Below are 17485 nucleotides of genomic sequence, written 5' to 3'. Positions count from 1 at the left end.
TCCTAATTTCTGGTTGTGAGTCTCCTAGCTAAGGAAGGAGGGTTGATGTTTGAGATCTGTGCAGGCAGAGGAGGAACTCCTTGCCATTAAGCTGTTCCCTTTGACCAGTAGAGTTTGTATAAAATCCCTTTCACATTTTTGCCTTTGTTTCTTCTTTGTAAGATTTATTAAAATTTATCTTTGCAGTGTTTGTGTTAGCCTGTGTTCTTGGCAGAGCTGGTGAGCCCTCCTATGCACACAGACATACCCTCAATTAGCTAAGCCTTTCAGAAGTTTTATAAACTAGAAGCACACAAAGTTATTTTTTGTTTTTGATGGGCAAGAATAATCTCAGCTCCCTTGGGAATAAAATGGTGACGTTATTTTGAAGTGTTTAAACTGCTTGAAAGGGCATTTCTGTGGAACAACTTGGTATGAGACCATGGAGCATGTGGAAAAAGTGCTCATGCATTTGCTCTCCCTCTCCCCCCTTTCCCTCTCCCTTCTCTGTGTCTCCTCTCCTCCTCTTCTCTGTCTTTATCTTCCCCCTTTCTTTCCCTCTTTCCCTCTTCCTCTTTTCCTCTTACGTTTCCGTTTAATCACTCTCCTTTCCTCCCACTTATTCTTATTACCTTTCTCCCTGTGTGTTTCTTTTTCCTCTTCTATTCCCCTCTTCCCATTTTTCTTCTTTTCATCACACACAGACACACAGATACACACACACACACACACACACACACACACACACACATGCACCCTTACCATGGAACTTGACAAGCAGTAAGCACTTAATCAAGCTGGTTGATTTACTGACACACAGCCCTTGGGCCCATCACCTCAAGCCTTGCCAGTGGAACCTAAGGTGGTCTATTTCCTCATCCCTTTTATGAGCCTGCTGTCAGCGATCCTGCTACATCAGAGTATTTCTATCTACAGTTTTCTTCTGTTTACTGTTGTAAACCTTTGCATAGATTTCCTATGTACTGCTAAAAAGTTTCTAAAGTGTAGTGAGCAACTTGAGGTGAAGAAGTGTGAATCATTGTGAAATGTTAGGTACCAGTCAGACTCCCCACATAGACACTATGGCATTAGCCCTTGATGGATGGCTCACTCTGTGTGCTTGATGTTGAGAAAAGGTGGGAGAAGTATTTTTAAGCTCTCTGCATGATTATTAAACAGCTTGCTTAGTAAGCACAGCTTAAAATAAAAGTTGGGGTGTACTCAGGGGAGATCACCCACTATTTACAGAGAGCAAATCGTTTCTAACTAATTATGCAAACCCATGGGAAGAACAGGGTGTTCCCCATTCCACCCCTGTGTGGAGTTATTTGTGGCACATCATTGCCCTCCTTGAAGGGATTTGCTTCATTGTCACATTAAAAACCACCTCTGAAGAAAGGGCTCAGTCTATAAGATTCAGAGTCATTTAGTTCCATAACATAACTAAATGTAACATCATTTTACAGATGGTGACATTAAGACTCTAAACTGATACCCCTCCCTGCCTCTTTTCTTCCCTGTCCCGCATTCTTGTTGATCTGTACTGAGCATAACTTTGAGCTTTGGAGCTTACCTGAAGGCAGAGGCATTCTTTCCTGCCTCTTTGTCCCAGCAACTGAGCCAAATGGCTTTTGGTATGTCCATCTTCACCTAAGAGGAGAGGGAAACAACAGAGAGCATCATGGTTATTGTAGTCAAAGGGTTGTCTTTTAATTTCTCTCATGCTAACCAATTTATGGTTCATATAATTGATTTTTCAGTGTTAGTACTTTTTAGTCAGTTCATAGATTTTTTTTGAATTATAAAGATTTTATTTATTTTGAGTTTTACAATTTTACAATTTTTCCCCTAATCTTACTCCCCCCCCCACAGAAGGCAGTCTGTTAGTCTTTACATTGTTTCCATGGTATACATTGATACAAATTGAATGTGATGAGAGAGAAATCATATCCTTAAGGAAGACACATAAAGTATAAGAGATAGAAAGATCAGAAAATAAGATATCAGTTTTTTTTTCCCTAAATTAAAGGTAATAGTCTTTGGTCTTTGTTCAAACTCCACTGTTCTTTCTCTGGATACAGATGGTATTCTCCATTGCAGACAGCCCCAAATTGTTCCTGATTGTTGCACTGATGGAATAAGTAAGTCCATCAAGGTGGATCATCACCTCCATGTTGCTGTTAGGGTGTACAGTGTTTTTCTGGTTCTGCTCATCTCACTCAGCATCAGTTCATGCAAATCCCTCCAGGTTTCCCTGAATTCCCGTCCCTCCTGGTTTCTAATAGAACAATAGTGTTCCATGACATACGTGTACCACAATTTGCTAAGCCATTCCCCAGTTGAAGGACATTCACTTGATTTCCAATTCTTTGCCACCACAAACAGGGCTGCTATGAACATTTTTGTACAAGTGATGTTTTTACCCTTTTTCATCATCTCTTCAAGGTATAGATTCAGTAGTGGTATTGCTGGATCAAAGGGTATATACATTTTTGTTGCCCTTTAGGTGTAGTTCCAAATTTCTCTCCAGAAAGGTTGGATGAGTTCACAACTCTACCAACAATGTATTAGTGTCCCAGATTTCCCACAACCCTTCCAACAATGATCATTGTCCTTTCTGGTCATATTGGCCAGTTTGAGAGGTGTGAGGTGGTACCTCACAGAAGCTTTAATTTGCATTTCTCTAATAAGTAATGATTTAGAACAATTTTTCATATGACTATGGATTGCTTTGATCTCATCTGTAAATTGTCCTTGCATATCCTTTGACCATTTGTCAGTTAGGGAATGGCTTTTTTTTTTTAATTTGACTTAGTTCTTTGTATATTTTAGAAATGAGTCCTTTGTCAGAAACATTAGTTGTAAAGATTATTTCCCAGTTTACTACATTTCTTTTCATCTTGGTTACAGTGGTTTTGTCTGTGCAAAAGTTTTTTAATTTAATGTAATTAAAATCATCTGGTTTGTTTTTGGTGATGTTCTCCATCTCTTCCTTAGTCATAAACTGCTTCCCTTTCCATAGATCTGACAGTTAAACTAGTCCTTGATCTTCTAGTTTGCTTATAATATTGTTTTTTTAAGTCTAAATCTTGTATCCATTTGGATATTTTCTTAGTATAGGGTATGAGGTGTTGGTCTAATCTAAGTTTCTTCCATAGTAACTTCCAATTTTCCCGGCAGTTTTTATCAAAGAGTTTTTATTCCAATAGCTGGACTCTGGGTTTATCAAACAGCAGATTACTATAATCATTTTCTGCTATTGCACCTGGTCTGTTCCACTGGTCCACGACTCTATTTCTTAGCCAATACCAAACAGTTTTGATGACTGATGCTTTATAATATAATTTTAGATCAGGTAGGGCTGGCTAAGCCACCTTCTTTTGCACTTTTTTTTTCATTGAATCCCTGGAGATTCTTGACCTTTTATTTTTCCATATGAATTACAACTTTTTCTAACTCATTAAAGTAATTTTTTGGAATTTTGATTGGTAGGGCACTAAACAGGTAGTTTAATTTTGGTAGACTTGTCATTTTTATTATATTAGCTCTACCTATCCATGAGCAGTTGATGCTTGCCCAGTTATTTAAATATGATTTAATTTGTATGAGAAGTGTTTTGATTGTTTTCAAAAAGTTTCTGAGTCCGCCTTGGTAAATAGACTCCCAGGTATTTTATGTTGTCTGAGGTTACTTTGAATGGAATTTCTCTTTCTAGCTCTTCCTGCTGTATCTTGCTAGTCATATATAGAAAAGTTGAGGATTTATTTTATTTCCTACAACTTGCTAAAATTGCTAATTGTTTGCAGTAGTTTTTTTGGATGATTTCTTGAAATTCTCTGTTTATGTATGGTTAATATTATAATAATGTTTGTCCTTCATTTTTTTTTAGGTTTTTGCAAGGCAAATGGGGTTAAGTGGCTTGCCCAAGGCCACACAGCTAGGTAACTAATTATTAAGTGTCTGAGACTGGATTTGAACCCAGGTACTACTGACTCCAAGGCCGGTGCTTTATCCACTGCGCCACCTAGCTGCCCCTTGTCCTTCATTTTCAAAGAAGACCTTGACATCAGGGAGGTGATGCCATGCCAAGCACATGAATTGGATTGGAGTGAGTGGAGATTGTACTAAGTCACCAACCTCACTTTCTCCTCCAGAGTTATCTGGGTGCAGTGGACAGATCTGAATCAGGATGACTGGAGATAACCCTGGATGGAGGCAGTCAGGGTTAAACGAGTTGCCCAAGGTCACACAACTCAGTGAGAGTCAAGTGTTTGAGACTGTATTCAAACTTCTATCCTCCTGACTCTAAGGCCAGTGCTCTATCCACTGCATCACCTAGCTGCCCTGTGGTTCATATTAGCAAAGGACTGAAGTACTACTTAAGAAATTCATGTGACTCAATGGGAAAAAGCCATTTTTGTTACTGTTGCGCTCCCTAGCGGCTTTTGTCACAGTAACAAAATAGTGGTTTTTCGTCCTAATTATTATTATTTGTTACCTTGTTCCCCTTTAGGCAGTGGGTTAAGTAGAACTAGTTTGGTTATTTTCCTTTAAGTCTGTGTCGTGTTGCCTCATTTTGTTTTCTGTTTCTTAATTCTGTAGCTAAAGACTTCACAACTCAGGCATGGTGATTGATTAGGTTTTATTATCTTTCATTAAGTTCATGAAACATTCTGCTAGATTTTATTTCCTTTTCTTTGCATTCCAAGAAGAACTAGCCTTTGAGTAAGGCAAAGAGGCCCGGAGGAGGGGAAGCTGTATTCCTGTGGGTTCTTGGAAAATGGAGGATCCTAGTAACTTTGGGGCATTGGGGCAAGAAGAGGAAGTTGAGGACATTGCCAATGGGGACCAAGAGAGATCAGTTTTGAGATGCTTAGGAGTGAACTTGTACTTGGCAGTGGGGCCCTAGGAAAGTAGTACCAGTTGCATGGCATTCTCATTTCTCCTCCTTTGACTCTTCTTTTTCCCCCCTTCAAGGCTATGACCAATTATTTTGACCAGATTTCAAAATATTAGAGGGGACGAATTGTTGGGTTCACATTGAATTTTGTCCTTGGTCTCCACTACCTCCCAGATGAGTCTTGATTCCAGTTCATATCTCTTGTAAAACTCATAGAAGTTCTAGGCACTCCCCTGGAGGCTGTCGTTTTCAGTCATGGTTCTTACCAGCTCAAAAGATTGGAATGGTTATCTTTATGAATCACAATGAAGTAAAATTTCTAGTACCACCTCTCCTGGCCCACAACCAAATTCTTGTATTTGAAGAGCCTTGACATTAAGCAAAGCCATTTGAGTTTCTTGCCACAAACGTGGAATTTTTTCCGATGTAGCAAAGTGTTTTTTTTTTGGATGAGAAGTAAATTTAAACCTAGATATTGTTATAGAAGAAACATTTGGTTTATGAAGGTCTTAGCTGACTCTAGATTAAAAAGAGGTCTCTTGATCTTTTCCCTCTCCTCTTCTCGCCCTCAAGGTTAGAAGTTTGCGGAATTTCACATTGGTTTTTGTTGCTACTGGTTCTAGTATCATGAATGACTATCAGTAGATCTTCTACTTTTGAAATGTTTAAGAATAATTTTCTGTTGACTTGACTTTACACTGAAGAATAATAATTTATTACCCAGCAATAATGTCCTTTTTTTTTTTTTTGCAAGGCAAATGGGGTTAAGTGGCTTGCCCAAGGCCACACAGCTAGGTAATTAATTATTAAGTGTCTGAGACTGGATTTGAACCCAGGTACTACTGACTCCAAGGCCGGTGCTTTAACCACTACGCCACCTAGCTGCCCCCAATAATATCCTTTTGTTCAGGCAGTTTGAAAAGTGAATTGTGTGTTACTTTAGTTCTGGTCATGGCCACTAGTATGTTTGAATTTGATAGATATTTAAGGAAACCATCCTGTCCTGTGTCTATTTCTGAAATACCCATAGACTTGGCTGGTCTCATTATACAGCATGTAGAAAAAGTCTTTTTGAGTTTAGCCTGAGCCTCATATGTTCCACTAGACAAGATACTGATATAGATTGTTTTAAGATGAAAAATGTGAAGATTTTTTGGAGGACAGTTGCTCTTCTTGGCCTCTGAAGACAAAACTCAGAGCAATAAAAAGAAGCTTCACAAGGGCACATTTTAGTCAAGTCAGTCTTTGGAATAACTTGCTTCCTGTCCTTTAGAAGACGGAAGAGGGAGTAACTCTTGGGAAGGCAGGCTAGAGCCTGGGGTGAGGGTGGGGAGGCTTGGGTCATGGGTTGTAGTAGGAGGCTGGTCAAGCTGGGTTAGATTGTGGCTGGAGGGATCCTGTGGGGTCAGTTGTGAGATTCTTGGGTTTTGTGACTCTCTGAGGAGACAGACTTGTAATGGGAAGACAGAGTGGGCCCACAGACAGGCGATCATTCTTGATTCCTGATTACCTGAGATTTAACTCTGACTTTCTGTTGGTGGCAAGTATCATCCTTGTTTGAAATTAAAAAAATAATAATTATAGCTAACATTTATAAAGTTATATGTACTAAGGGCTTTATAATTATTATCTCAGTTGATTCTTAGAACAGCTCTGGGAGGTTGGGACTATTATTATCCCCATTGTACAAAAGCAGAAACTGGATGGAGGTCAAATGACTTATCCAGGATCATAGCTAAAATTAGCATTCGGTTTTGTATCAGATTCTATAGATATAGAAGGAGAGTCTCTTTACATATCTCCTAACTTGTGACTTGGGTCCAAGCTGGTACCTTCACGTAGAAGTACGCACAGATTTTAATTGGCTTTTCCTTTAGAGACTAAGGATTTCATTGTTTCTTTTTGATATGCTTCAGTTCAGTAGAACAATTTTCTGCTTCAGTCCCTTGGAAAGTATCTCCCTATTTGTCACTAAAGCGTGAGAGTCATCCCATTGAGATTTAAGTCCAGACCAGCCAGCTTGGAGGTGGTTTATTAGGGTGCTGCCACAACTTGCCTACTCTAACCTTTTCTTTTGCTTCTCACCCATAGCCCCTTGGAATAATGCTAGAGCCCGAGTATTCCTAAGGGAGGTTGGCCATTATGCTGGTGTTTATGGAGTGAGGATTTGGAATGTGGAATCAGAAAATACCTTCTCTCAGAATTTATTTTCTTGGGATATTAAGCATCTTTGACTTTGCTGCTATACTCATAATAGAATTTAGAGGCTAGAGGATCTTTCATTGGTAAACTTCCCTTCTTCAAGCAGTTATTTAGCATTGGTTTAGTTAGTTGTTAGTTTAAATACATTCCAAATTGCATTTGCCTTTGGAAGTGTTTGGAAGCATTTTTGTCTAACACATGAGTTATTATGTGAAATAAGAATTAGAGAAATTAAAGTTTAACAAACGTTTCCATAAACAACTCATGGTGGAGATAGATTTGTTAAGGTTTACAAATTACTTTTGAGATAAAAGTTGCTACATGTTGTTATGGTTATGCATATGAAGTTTCTTGATTTTTACAGGATGTTCATCCCTTTGCCCTGTAACTGGATATCAAGAGTCAACATGTTCAGCCAGTGAAATATTGGCCACTGCCAGTATGACATCAACCCCATAAAGTTTGAGTGGTTAGTCATCCCCGGAGGCTGAGGCATGGCTTCTGGTGGTTTGGGAAAGCATCTTTTTCCAAAGTCTCCCTTCCCGACTGTGACATATACCATAGGAATGAAGTTGAGAAATGCTTCTCTTTTCTTGGAGGCTCTCAAAATCTAATTCCCATACTAGTTCTCATGGAAAAGGAGAAAAGTGCCTTTTTTTCTCTTTGAGGAACCTCTGTCCTATAACCAAGTATTCCTTTAATAAGTCAGGGAGGAGTGATTGAAAACAGTAGGGTTCTTTGGCCTAGACTTGTCATCAGGAGTCCCAGATTGGAATCTTGGTTCAGATGCTTCGATTGTGTGACCATGGTTGTGTGTTCTTTAACTTCTTTTGGCTTTAGCCTCCTTTTCTGTAAAAGGGGTTTAGAAAGGCAGGATAGTCTAGTGCACACAGAGCTGGTCTCAAGTCAGAAAAATCTGGGTTCAAATCTTGCCTGTCTATGACAAATACTAGCTGTGTGGCTGACTGACTGCCATTGCCACTCTAATGCAGGCCTTCACCCCACCTCATGACCTGGACATTTGGTACAGCCAGACTGGCCTCCTCCATCTCTGGTCCCAGTTCACTTCATCTACTGCTCAGTCAAATTTTGTCAATTTGAGCTTCCGGAAGCACAAGTCTGACTGCCCTTTTTGGTCAAATCCTTTGGTTCTTTATTGTGTCCATCTCCAGATGTAAAATCCTGGCTTGGTATTTAGAATCTTCTCTAATATGGCCCTTGTAACATTTCCAGCCTTCTTACACTTTTTTCATCCTTATGGATTTTTTGCTCCCGTGATACTGATTTCCCTGCTTTTCTTAGAATATGACCCTCCATCTCCCCAGTCTCCACATTTTTTTTCTGGCTATACATCTTTCCCTAGAATGCTCTGCCTTCAGGCTTCCCAGACTCCCTTCAAGTTCCAGATCAGACCTCACCTTCTCTCATTCCTAATTCTTCTTGGCCTTCAGACTCTCATGCTGATTATCTCTAGTTCATCTTGCCTAGTTCTTGTTGCTGCACAGAGGTTTTTTGTGTTGATTCCCCGGTAGACTGTGACAACTGGTAAGTACTTAATAACTACTGGTTGACTCACTCTCAGAAGTGAATTCAGAGGATCCTGAGCCTTAGAGCTGGAAAGGACCTGAGATAGCAACTAAGCTAACAGATGAGGGAGGAGCAGGGTCTTGGAAAAGTGATGTGACTCTGTCACAGGGGGAAGAGGAGCTCCTACTGGCGGGTTCTTGGATTATTCGTAATTGAGCATTTCTTTGTCTACAGAGAAGATTTGAAGACTGATGTGTCCTAGTTGATGCTTAATAATTGCTTCTTAAATTGGATGCTGTAGCAAGAACATGATTCTGGATTCATAGAACCTGAGTTCAAATTCTACCCCTTATATCACCTTGGGCTTCCATTTCCATTTCTAAATGAGGAGTCTGGATTCTTTTTTTTAAATTTTGTTTATTTAAGGCAATGGGGTTAAATGATTTGCCCAAGGTCACACAGCTGGGCAAGTATTAGGTGGCTGAGGTTAGATTTGAACTCAGGTCTTCCTGACTCCAGGACTGGTGCTCTATCCATGTGCCACCTAGTTGCTCCTGGAGTCTGGATTCTTTAGGTTCTCTGGGGTTTCTTGACTAGCTTTGACTGTAGACTGTGATTTAGAATTTAAATAGTTTTGTTGCCAGTGTGATGGTGAGCAATTCTGATGGGCAAAAGTAAGTACAAAACTTGGACATCTTTTTGTGAACAATTTCTTACTCCTTCAACAACTTCAGTTGAATAGCTGCTTGGTATTATGGAAGGAGCTAACAGGAGTCTGAGCAAAACACCAACTGTCTGTTTCTCAGTTTCTTTGTTTTTAAAATGAAAATAATAATAATAGTCCAGTTTTCCCTTAATTATGAGAATTAAGTGAGAAAGCATAGCTTAACGGTGTACAGATATAGGCTAATACTACCATCATTGGTCCAGTCTTGAAATTGGTTTAATGGATAAGTTCATTCCACAAAACAATTCATATTTATGTAATGATCCTCTAAAACATGAGTTTTGATAATTGATAGTTATGTGTATATACGTATGCGTGTAAGAACATGTGTAAACACATACATGTGTGAACAAATAATTTAAATAGTCCAAGTGATGGGATTCAGATGTGGATTTCTACTCCTGTGTCAGCTGAACTCTTTACTCAACATATTTTTTCAATTTTAGGTTATTCTATCCCATAGCTTTCTATCCTCTCACTTTATTAAAGACTTTTTTTCCTATATATATATCATGATTGGAAGTCATAGGATATGTTTATACTCTAGAAATTAATTGATCGATTGGATTAACCTTATTTTTCTGCAATAACCTCTTTTCTCATTTCCCAGCATTTTTTGCCTGTGGTAGAGACATTGTTTGGGGTAAATAAAATATGGATTAGCTTCACTAATTTCTCTGGAACAAGACAAAGACTTGAATTGGCTGGTTTTTTTTTTAATTGCTTTGGGAAGAATAGGTTTTTGGACCTTTTCCTTATTCCTCCCTCTGAGGAATACTGCGTCATTGAGAAATGTTTAACCTCATGGACTTGATCTGGGTTTGGAAATTTGCCTAAGGCAACTAAAAGTTGGCAGTGTTCTTGACCCAAATTCCCCTCCCTGTAAGGGTGTATAGGGAAAGGGGATTTTGTCAAGACCTGCCAAAACTGAAAGATGTTGGGGGAGTTTTTGTAGAAAGGGCAAGATAAATCTGTTTCTGTTCTTTCTGAAAGGTATTTGAGGCTGAAGATAGGTTTCGGACATTCAGATATTCTTTTAAGTGAAAGCTTAGAAAGGTCTTACCTGATAAAAGTAATTCAAAATTGGACAAGAAAACTCAGTTTTCCAGTTGTGTGGTATGAGAGGCTTTAGTCTTCTTTGTAGATGGATAAGAAATAGGAGTTAAGCTGGGAAAAGTTTGAGCAATTTGTTTTTTTTTTAATTTATTTTTTATTCTCATTTTGTACAAATGTTTTTCTTTACATTAATAAAATATACTTTTTTACAAGTAAACAAAATACCCCTCCCCCCATGAATATAGATAGACTTGCTTGGGCAAAAAAGTAAAGGGGGAGAAAAAAAATTAAAATTAAAAAAAATAATAGTAATAATTGTAGGTATGGCCAGGTGGTGCAATGGACAAAGCACCAGCCTGGGAGCCACGAGCACCCGAGTCCATATCCAGCCTCGTAAACTCTACAATCACCCAGCCATGTGACATGCAAGCCACCTAATCCCCACTGCCCTGCAAAAACCAAAAAGAAGAAAAAAAAAGACCCAAAATAAAATAGTAATAATAGTAGGGGTGGCTGGGTGGCAGACAGAGCATTGGCCTTTGAGCCAGGAGCACCTGGGTCCAAATCCGGTCCCAGACACCCAATGATCACCCTGCTATGTGGCCCCAGGCAGGCCACCCAGCTCCACTTGCCCTGCACCCTCCCCTAAATAATAACAAAAATGTGCTTCAGTCTTTGTTCCAACACCATCAACTCTGTCGTGAGTGGATCACATTCTTTATGATAAGTCCATCACAAAAGTTACTTCCATATTTTTCCAATGTTGCCATTGCTGATCGCAACTCCCTCCTTTCTTATTTCTCCACTACCATGTACTATATTTTTTCTCTCCTTTCACTCTGACTCTGCTGTAGGGTCGCTGAGTGGTGCAGCAGACAGATCCCTGGTCCTGGGGCCAAGAAGCCCTGAGCCCCCATACCACCCCTTAGGCCCAGAATCCAGGCCATCCAATCCCAGCCCCTTGCAAGAAGTAAAAAAAGAAAATGTGTTATATGTGACCACTCTCTCCCCATGGTCCATCCTCTTCTCCTTTATTCACATCCCCACCCCTTCCCCCTGCTCCCCCCTCCTTCTTACTCCAGTTGTCTATACCCCAATTGAGTATATTTGCTGTTTCCTCTCCTAGCCATCTCTGATGAGAGCAAAGGTTCCCTCATTCCCCCTTGCCTCCCCCCCCTTCCATATCATTGCAATAGCTCATTGTAATTAAAAAAAATCTTATTATGTGAAATATCTTGGACTATTCCCCCTCTCCTTTTTCTTTCTCCCATTCCATTTCCCTTTTTCTTATTAACTCCATTTTACGCCATATTTTTATCTTCAAATTCAGCTTTCTCCTGTGCTTCCACTATAAAATCTCCCTCTACCTGCTCTATTAACCGAGATAGTTCATATGAATATTATCAGTATCATTTTTCTATACATGCAGTTCATCCTCATTAAGTCCCTCCTATTTCCCCCCTCTCCTCCAATCTCCATGCTTCACCTGAGTCCTGTATCTGAAGATCAAACCTTCTGTTCAGCTCTGGCCATTCCAAAAGGAACCTTTGAAATTCCCCTGGTTCATTGAAAGTCCATCTTTTTCCCTGGAAGAGGACATTCAGCTTTGCTGGGTAGTTGATTCTTGGCTGCATTCTAAGCTCTTTTGCCTTCCGGTATATTGTATTCCAAGCCCTACGAGCTTCCAGTGTAACTGCTGCTAAGTCCTGTGTGATCCTGACTGCAGCTCCACGATATTTGAACTGTGTCCTTCTGGCTGCTTGTAATATTTTCTCTTTGACTTGGGAGTTCGGGAACTTGGCTATAATATTCCTAGGGGTTGGATTTTTGGGATCTCTTTCTCGGGGGGATCAGTGGATTCTCTCCATTTCTATTTTGCCCTCTGCTTCTAGAATATCAGGGCAATTTTCCTGTAGTCATTCTTTGAAAATGATGTCAAGGCTCTTTTCCTGATCATGACTTTCAATTAAGAACTCTTAGTTGTTCCTCTCCACGGAAATCTTTAGTAAAAGGCGAAAGATTTATTTGGTTTGAAGAGAAACCGAAGTATAAGTTTGAGCAATTTGAAGTGCTTCTTTTAGAAAAAAAAATAGCCTTAGGAAGTGATAGAATTTTTGTCGATGATTGGAGAATCTGGCATTATAATCAAACTCTGGATTGTTCTGAGAGTTGATTATCTATGAAATTATCCATGGGGACTTTCCTTGGCAAATCATTCTTTGAAATTAATTTTGACATTGAAGTGCTCTGTTTAAACAAACAGAGTCTTCCATGCAAGAATTGAAAATGAAGGCATTTTGATTTTAAAAAACAAAACAGGGTGGTCTTATATTTGGAAAAAATGTGGGCCAGTGAGCTTTTTTTAGAAAGTGCCCACATTGTTTTAGCTTGATCTTTGGCACTATTTCTTATCAGAGGAACATTGTGTAAGAGTTGGAGGAGAAGGGGGAAATTAATGCAATCATCCCCTAATTCTATCTTTTTGTGTGTAACTAGATTTATTGTGAGATTATATGGATGATAACTACCTTGTATGTCTCAAGTCCCCATATCAAACAGTTTAGTTGGGAACTCTTCAGGTCATCTAAAACTCATTTTCTTTGGCTAGCAGATTGATTAAAAAAACATGCATTTCAAATAAGATATTTAATCAGTACTAAAATAGTTTAAGTAAACAATTCAAACATACTTGAGGCAGCATCAGGTTGTTCTTTCTAAGTGAATACTGTGTGGGAAAAATCTCTCCTAAGGTTTCAACTTCAGTTTGGGAAAGGTGTGGCAAACGTACCTTTTCACAGTTAGGCCACAGAATGGAAAGATCCCTAGGCAGTGCAGCTGGATGTTTCCACTATCTCAACTACAAGAAGCCAGCTCTCTTAGCTTGCTCTTTGAGGCTGATATTGCTGTCTTTCCTAAACTAGGCACTTCCAGGACTCTCTTCTCCATTCAGATTCCTTTTCATTTTGCCATACCCAGATTTCTCATGTGTCATTGATTCAACTGCAATTAGGTCCCTTTCATGAGGTCCTTAGCCTCGTGCAAAATATCATTACTTATTGGGGCAGCCAGGCCAGCTGGTCCAGTCCTTTCAAGTATGGCACTCCGGCAACCATTCTGGGAACTCGGACCCATAGATAGCTTGTTCCCTGAAGGAGGCTCGAGCTTCAGTCTGCTTCTCAGAAACATCCTGTTTGCTCCTGGGTCTGCCCCTTAAAGCCATCGACAACAGTCTTGAGGAGACCTCTCATGTTACTCTGAGTTTTCTCCATTTAAACTTGCATAATTCCCTTAGTCTTTCCCCAGGCTCCTCACTCTCCTGATCACTGTCTCTTGCCTGTTCTCTGGCTTCTCACGGTCCTCTCTTTGGCGGCCCAGAACTGGAGACGTGTGATCTGATCAGAGCATGCTACATGTGATGCCTTCCTTAATTCACTTTGTACTCACATTGAATTTGCAGTCCTCAAAATTGACCAGAGCTTTTAAAAAAGTCTTATTTGAACCTTTTGTTATTTATTCCTTGATCATATCTTGATATACTGCCTTCCCCTTTAATAAAAGTTATGCAAAATTAGCCCCCTTCAGCACAACTGTGTCTGAGAGTGTGGGCAGCATTTCTACCAAAAGAGAAAAGTTTATTCTCTGAGATCCCAGTTTGACCTGGCCTTTAAATTTAGTTGCCATTTGAGGTTGTTTTGATGTAGAAAGGTAAAGACAAGAGGGAAGTTAGGAGTTTAGGACCATGATTCAAGGGAGATGGTGGTGATGAGCAGAGACCTGAACCCAGAGATGAAGGAGGAAAACAGCCATGGGGCAGTGATGGTTTGTGCATAGTAGATGCTTAAGAAATGATTGTTGAATGATGGAAGATTCATCCCAATTTAGTGAGCAGGATAAATGGGAAATGAGAAAGAGAGAGAGAGAGAGAGAGAGAGAGAGAGAGAGAGAGAGAGAGAGCGAGCGAGCGCTAAGAGTAGCCCATATATGAGGTTTTGACAACCTGGAATGGACTAATTTGAAAGACATTTCAAAGAAAGATTTGTTAGGACTTGATAACTTAATATAGGGGTGAAGGAGAGGTAAGAGCGAGCCAAAACTAATTGTAATATTTTGACCCTGAAAAGACCCAGAAATTAGTTATGGCAGCAGGTGACATGGGAAAGTTGGGAATAACTAGTTTTTAGGGCCAATCAGAGTTAAGCTTGAAGTGATTGTGTGATGGATAGAGCATTTATTAAATTCTTATTTTTATGTGCCCATGCTAAGTATAATTGTATAGAAATGTATACAAATCCAAGAAAGAAAGACAGTCTCTGCCCTTAAGGAGCTTACATTCTGATGGGATGGGGGTGGGGTGGTGGCCAAGGAGTGGTTTCAGACAAGAGAAAAGCTAATCTATCTATCAGCCCAGTGTCCAACTGGATTCCCACCCCCATCCCCACCCCACCTCCAGTTCTGGGGACATGGAGAAGGGCAGAGGAAGAAGCCTGGAGACTTGATCTTTGCAAGATGAAGTGAAAGTTCAGCCAGCAGAGCTGGATCCCCCCACACTACTACAGATGTCCCCTAGTAGTTTGAAGAAACTGAAGCCAGAAAAGTGATTTGGTTATTATTGACATAAAAGTGTTGTTTGGAGTCTTGGGAAATGAGTAGTTTGAGGGAATAGTTGTTGAAAAGCAAGAGTCGAGCTAGTGAGTTAGCCTTTGTCTCTGGAAGCCTTGGCTCTTAGGCCAATTCCTCATCCAGAGTAGCAGTGCTGAATAGTCATCAGTCTACATGGTAGGCCTTTCCTTAGTCAGAACTCTCTACACTAATGAAATCACAAGTTTGGACCCCCCCAAAAAAGAATAATGTAGTGCTATCACCCTTCTCTAGGGGAGAGTACCCCCTTGTAAAAAGGGATTGAAAAGAGGGGTAGTTGCTTCTAGGAAGAGGGCATGAGAGCTGGAAAGGTAATCAGAGGAGAGCAGGGTGGGGGTGGTCTGTAAGGACATCAGATTGCTACGGAGAGTTCGAGAGGCTGACAGCCTTGGATTTGTTTAGCAGGAGCTCAAGGACAGGAGTGAGGACCTGCCTCACATCTTTGAAGGTTGGTGAGATTGGTGAGAAGAAGCCAATGGACAAGGTGTCAGAGGCGGATGAATAGCAGGGTCTTCAGGATGAGATGAGAACATGAATGAAAGGGTTAGCTTTGAGAGGGGAGGCCAGCAGCTTTCTTTGGAACTGCAGGAAAAGATGAGAGGGTGAGAAAAAATGACTTTGTGGCACAAAAAAGGGGATGAAGGAGCTTCCTTCCAATGACTGGGGGTGATAATACTGAGAGCAGAGACACCAGTGCCAGAGGTCATGACAGAGGATAGTCAGATATTGAATAAAAAAGTGCCTAATGGGGCTAGAGCCAAGTTGAAGCCTGGCAGTATTTTTTTTGTGTTTTTTTTTGTGTTTTTTTAAATTTATTTTTATTAAAGATATTATTTGAGATTTACAATTTTCCCCCCAATCTTGCTTCTTGCCCCCCCCCCCCCCCACGGAAAGCACTCTGTCAGTCTTTACTTTGTTTCCATGTTGTACCTTGATCCAAATTGGGTGTGATGAGAGAGAAATCATATCCTTAAAGAGGAGAAGTGTAAGAGGTAACAAGATCAGACAATAAGATATCTGTTTTTTTCTAAATTAAAGGGAATAGCCCTTGAACTTTGTTTAAACTCCACAGCTCCTTATCTGGATACAGATGACACTCTCCTTTGCAGACAAAATTGCCCAAAATTGTTCCCGATTGTTGCACTGATGGAATGAGTGAGTCCTTCAAGGTTGAATATCACCCCCATGTTGCTGTTGGGGTGTACAGTGTTTTTCTGGTTCTGCTCATCTCACTCAGCATCAGTTCATGCAAATCCCTCCAGGCTTCCCCAACATCCCATCCCTTCTGGTTTCTAACAGAACAATAGTGTTCCATGACATACATATACCACAGTTTGCCAAGCCATTCCCCAATTGAAGGACATCCACTTGATTTCCAATTCTTTGCCACCACAAACAGGGCTGCCATAAATATTTTTGTACAAGTAATGTTTCTACCCTTTTTCATCATCTCTTCAGGGCATAGACCCAGTAGTGGTACTGCTGGGTAAAAGGGTATGGCACAATTTTGTTGCCCTTTGGGCATAGTTTCAAATAGCTCTCCAGAAGGATTGGATGAGTTCATAGCTCCACCAACAGTGTAATAGTGTCCCAGATTTCCCACAACCCTTCCAACAATGATCATTATCCTTCCTGGTCATATTGGCCAATCTGAGAGGTGTGAGGTGGTACCTCAGAGAAGCTTTAACTTGAATTTCTCTTATAATTAATGATTTAGAGCATTTTTTCATATGGCTATGGATTGCTTTGATCTCCTCATCTGTAAATTGCCTTTGCATATCCTTTGACCATTTGTCAATTGGGGAATGGCTTTTTGTTTTAAAAATATGACTCAGTTCTCTGTATATTTTAGAAATGAGTCCTTTGTCAGAATCATTAGTTGTAAAGATTGTTTCCCAATCTACCACATTTCCTTTGATCTTGGTTACATTGGTTTTATCTGTGCAAAGCTTTTAAATTTAATGTAATCGAAATCATCTAATTGGTTTTTGGTGATGTTCTCCAACTCTTCCTTAGTCATAAACTGCTCCCCTTTCCATAGATCTGACAGGTAAACTAGTCCTTGATCTTCTAATTTCCTTATAGTATTGTTTTTTTGTCTCAGTCCTGTAACCATTTGGATCTTATCTTGGTAAAGGGTGTGAAGTGTTGGTCTAATCTAAGTTTCTTCCATACTGACTTCCAATTATCCCAGCAGTTTTTGTCAAAGAGGGAGTTTTTATCCCAATGGCTGGACTCTTTGGGTTTATCAAACAGCAGATTACTATAATCATCTCCTACTTTTACACCTAGTCTATTCCACTGGTCCACCACTCTATTTCTTAGCCAATACCAAAAAGTTTTGATGACTGATGCTTTATAATATAATTTTAGATCAGGTAGGGCTAGGCCACCTTCTTTTGCACTTTTTTTCATTAAGCTCCTGGCAATTCTTGAGATTTTATTTCTCTATATGA

The 17485-nt window shown here is 39.9% G+C and overlaps 1 protein-coding gene and 1 non-coding gene across 4 annotated transcripts in view; one reads left to right on the top strand and one right to left on the bottom strand.

Moving 5' to 3' along the window:
• MRTFA (myocardin related transcription factor A) overlaps positions 1-17485 on the top strand; it is a 214428-nt gene that overhangs the window by 91044 nt on the left and 105899 nt on the right. The gene's annotated exons all lie outside the window — the stretch shown is intronic.
• Positions 12326-12441, bottom strand: LOC141515613 (U5 spliceosomal RNA). Its single transcript, XR_012476376.1, has one exon. It is a non-coding gene; the product is annotated as a U5 spliceosomal RNA (small nuclear RNA).

Source organism: Macrotis lagotis, chromosome 2, assembly GCF_037893015.1.
Source record: "Macrotis lagotis isolate mMagLag1 chromosome 2, bilby.v1.9.chrom.fasta, whole genome shotgun sequence".
NCBI classification, from domain to species: Eukaryota; Metazoa; Chordata; class Mammalia; order Peramelemorphia; family Peramelidae; genus Macrotis; species Macrotis lagotis.
This window is presented reverse-complemented; position numbering and strand designations above follow the sequence as displayed.